The following is a 5,000-nucleotide window of genomic DNA, read 5'->3' as shown; positions in this document are numbered from 1 at the left end:
CTTGACTAGCAACCTTAATGTCATAATTACGTTTCGCTGTACGTGTATTCTTTTTAACCAGCTTTGCCATTTTGTTATATTTTGATCTAAGGTGTGTTCCCCCCCCCTTTTTATGCAAATTCCTCTTTTCAATCCGATCTCATGTTTCAATCTGTCCGTCATCCATTTGGGAGTATTACTATCTTTCCGTATTGACTTCAAGGGGATAGATGTATTTTGTGCATTAATAATTAAATCAGTTAGATTCCTATACAATTCATCCAAATCGCTGACCTGTCTGTTGAGCCCTCGCCCCCAAATGATCTGACCTAAGGTATGTATATTACCCTCCGTGACCAGACCTCTGGTCATGACCTGAAACCCGGTCACGCACCGAGACTCGACAATGTCCGAAACGTCCGCATGACATTTCATATTCAATTTTAAATAGGTTTTTATATTGTCAAAGTTTGCTCGCCTAAAGTCTGGTACTTGGACGTTATTCGTACTTTTTCATTCTTCCCAAATAATATTAAATCTTATTTCTTGGTGATCGCTAGAGCCTAGACTATCTCCCACTTTTACGTTACTCAATAGATGCTCATTATTAGTTAAAACTAAGTCCAGAGTATTTGCTCCCCTCGTAGGATCGGTAATCACTTGTTTTAGAAAATTATCCTACACCACATCTAGGAATTTTTTTGTTTCCTGATCTCCTATTAAAGTTTCCCAGTCAATGTTTCTATAATTAAAATCTCCCATGATCACAACATTTTTGTAATGGGACGCTCTGTGAATTTTATGAATCAAGGGAACAGTCTGCTCAATGCTGAGGTTAGGAGGTCTGTACAAGACGCCAATAATAACTTTCTTGTTTTTTACTATAATCTCTATCCAAATGGACTCCGTACAGTCCTCTTCCTTAATCGAATTGTTGATAATACAGTTTATTGTATTTTTAACGAAAATTGCTACATTTCCCCAACTCCTGCCAACCCTATCCTTGTGAAAAACTTATATCCTTCTATTTCAATTTCCGGAAGGAAATGTTTATCAGCCATGTTGATTCAGGACTCCGTAATAGCTATAATATCGAAGTTCTCTACGCATGCTTTACCTCGCAGCAAATCAATTTTGTTAATTATGCTTCTGCTATTTGTATAGTGAACTTTAAGCTTATCTTCCCTCCATCTGCTTCGGTGAGTCTTTTCAGTCCCTCTCTAAGTTGTTTCTATTGCCTAAACTATATTCCGATACTCCCCTCCCCCTACTCCCACGTAATCTACCCGAAAAAAAACACGAAGAACAGACCACTGTTTGCGAAGGAGACACCACCTGTCTTCGACTTCTCCTATCTTCAATCAAAGTCCCAGGAATCAAGCCACGGGATTCCATTCAGATCCACATCAAACTTCGATCAAACCACATCGACTTCAAGCGAGCCCAGCGCATCGTCAGCACGCTTTCACGCGAGCGACACATCTATACACCACCCCTCCACCAACCGCTCCCTTCGAGACAACATTCTGATTTCTAAGATCATGTGCCGATTACCAAAGGTGTGACCTGCAGTTGTAACCATCTTAGAATTGGTGGTGAAATCGTAAGGCATTCCATTTTAAACCACCTGGTGGCAGTACGCTTCCAATCAAACGACAGCTGTCTGCACAGAGACCGCTGTCAGAGTAAGAGAAAACGTCTGTCAACTCAACGCATCACCGCATCAAGACTCCAATCAGCTACGCCCACCTCCCAGGTGATCGAACTTCAATCAAATCATAAGATTCCAATCAGCTACGCGCACCTCCCAGGAGATCGAACCACAAGACTCCATTCAGCTACGCCCACCTCCCAGGGGATTAAACTTCAATCACACCACAAGATTCCCATCAGCTATGCACACCTCCTAGCGAGCAACATCTTCAATCAAGCACCCACCTCCCTACACACGCATCCACTCCCGCCAACCGCCCGAGACAGTCATCCAGCAGAACCAAGCTTGCTCCCCTCAGCAAACGACCCACTCTGTAAGTAATACCACTGACCTCTCTACTTATCCAGCAGAAACCAGACAACTCCAATCAGCTCTAGAGATCCAGCTCACCGACTTGAAGGCCGACCCGGTACCCCAACGACTTCAGTCACAACGCATTAGACCCCACGCCGATGAGACTCATTTAGAGGCATCCCCACATACGCTGTCCCCAACTGACGTCACCAGTCATCGTGAGTATAAACCATCAACTCCCACTAATTTTCCTTTTTATAATTCAGGGACCGGACCAGAGCCTATGCTTTCCACTCGCTTCCACCCCCTTCATGACCAGCAAGGACAGGAACTTCGCGATGGTTAGGCTACGACCCTCTTAACCTACCTGCTGCCTTCAACCCGCCTTAACCCTCTTCCACCAACGACCATGAACTTTGCATCGGTAGAGCTCCTCGTTTGACTACTTCAGCGCTTGTGTGAATACCTTTTTATTTAGTAATTTGTTTATCTCTTTTCTTATGTATCTATCAATTTATTCATTTATTTATTTGCTAATTGATTGATTGATTGATCTAATTTTAATTTATTTATGTACATATTCTTTTACTTATCTATTTATCTACTAATTCAATTAACTTTTTTATTTATTCATATTATATATTTATTTATATATGCATCTATTCAATTATTTATTCATTATTTTTCATTAATTTGTTTGCTTGTCTTTTGTTTATTTATGTTTATGTTTATTCGTCTTTTATTTATCTTTTATTTATTCATCTATTTTTATTCATCTTGCATATCTATCTATCTATCTATATCTACATCTATATATATATATATATACATATATATATATACATATATACATATATATATATATATATATATATATATATATATATATATATATATAATGAAAATTACATCCTATTAGCTTAATAAGATTTTTCTTTTATCATCGTGGCCTTTGGTGGCGGTGGTTGGAGGAGGGGATGGTCTAATGTTATTAATAAGAAAGAAAAGAAAAGAAGAAACAATACTCAAAAGACCCCCATTCTTTTTGATGCTCCTGCTTTGATGTGCAGATATACGACAGTAAGAAGTTTCCCAATTAAAACCTGTTTTGCAAGTCTGTCTTTCTCTTTCATTCATACTGTAGGTCTTTAATTGAATATTTCAAATCTGCTGACACTTATCTAAGATATTTTCTAGGATATATTATAAAGCACTCAGTTGTAACCTTTGCCTTAAGCACATGGGGAAAAATATTTTAGCTGTGGCTGAAGAGTGGAACACATCAGTAGTATTTTCTATATATGGAAAAGCTGATATGTAATTATTATCATTATATATTCTAACGAATATAATGGTTTTTCATCAGTAGTATTCAGTGCTATTATACTTGAGAATAATATTGCGCAGCGGAGGATCTCAATGCTGGCGTAAGGGATGAACCAATGGACGGATTGGTTGGGAAGTGTGGAGTGCCAGGTATAAATCATAGCGGAGAGTTGATGGTGAAGATGTGTTTAGAGAGAGTTGATGATAGTTAACACAGTGTTTTAGGAACAAAGTTAACCATAATTACACGTGGGAGAGGGTGGTGGATAAAAGGGTGGTTGATAAAGAATTAATGGACTATGTAGTGGTATCCAGGAGAAGAATAGGAAGGGTTATGGATGTCCATGTTCTTAGGTGAGAGAGTGGGTGAATATCAGATAATTTTTGGTAGAACGTGAGTTGGAGTAGAGGATAGACGGAAAGAGAGGAAAAGGACAGAAGGTAAAGAGGCGCTCTGAGCAAACTGTTTAAATAAGAAGGAAAAGTAGCAAGAGTACAAGGAGATGCTGATAGATGTGTAGGTGGTGAAGGATAGAGTAGAGGAGGAATGGGGGCGTTTCAAGGAGGAAGTAACAAGGTGGGCAAAGATGATATGTGGAACAAGGAATATGGGAGGAAATAGAAGGAATGATTGTGAGTGGTGGGATGAAGTGAAAAAAGTTGTAGAAGGGGAAAAGCGAGCATTCACGTAGTAGTTACAAAATAGAACGCGGGAAACATATTAAAATTACAAAAGAGAGAGAGAGAGAGAGAGAGAGAGAGAGAGAGAGAGAGAGAGAGAGAGAGAGAGAGAGAGAGAGAGGTTAAATATATGATAAAAGAGGCAAAAAAGGGGAGCAGGGATGTGCAGGTGAGTAAAAGAGTAAAAGAGGAATGGGGGGGTTCAAGGAGGAAGTAACAAGGTGGGCAAAGATAGTATGTGGAACAAGGAATATGAAAGGAAATACAAATAATGATAGTGAGCGGTGGGATGATGAAGTGAAAAAAGTTGTAGAAGAGGAAAACGAGCATTCACGGAGTGGTTACAAAATAGGACGGGAGAAACATCTATATACATTAAAAAATAAAGTTTTTCAGTTTTGAAAATTTCCTGACCCGGAAATGAGTCATCACCGGAAACACTAACTCCCGGGGACACATCTGACTCAGACGCCTGTAAGCATTCATAGAGGGTAGACGTGTCTTTAAGCTGCTCTCCGTGTGTTAATCTAATACGTTAATAATATTACCATGGAAAAAGAAAGTGGTGCTAACAAGAAAAAGAGAATCTTTACGGAATTCTGACAAAAGAATCTTTACGAAATATTAATGAGAAAATATTTACGAAATATTGCCAAGAGAATCTTTACCAAATGTTAACAAGAGAATCTTTACGAAATATTGCCAAGAGAATCTATATACATAAAAAAAATAAAGTTTTTCAGTTTTGAAAATTTCCTGGCGTTTTTATGACCACCTTCCGAAATTTTATTGCCTCTATGATTGACCTAACGAGAAAGAGAAACAGAGAGAGAGACGAGGGGAGAATTTGACGACAACGTCAGTAGACTTTGACGACTCCTTTTGGAGACTGAAGACTCCTTCGGGAGATTTTGAAGACTCCTTCGTAAATCCCGTGGAATTTCCATTTATTCAAAGCTTAACGTGTGACGTCATGTCGCGTTGCTTTCTGAGCTCCTAACAGAAC

This window comes from Oratosquilla oratoria, chromosome 40 (genome assembly GCF_046742065.1).
Source record: "Oratosquilla oratoria isolate Oo_2021 chromosome 40, ASM4674206v1, whole genome shotgun sequence".
NCBI classification, from domain to species: Eukaryota; Metazoa; Arthropoda; class Malacostraca; order Stomatopoda; family Squillidae; genus Oratosquilla; species Oratosquilla oratoria.
This window is presented reverse-complemented; position numbering follows the sequence as displayed.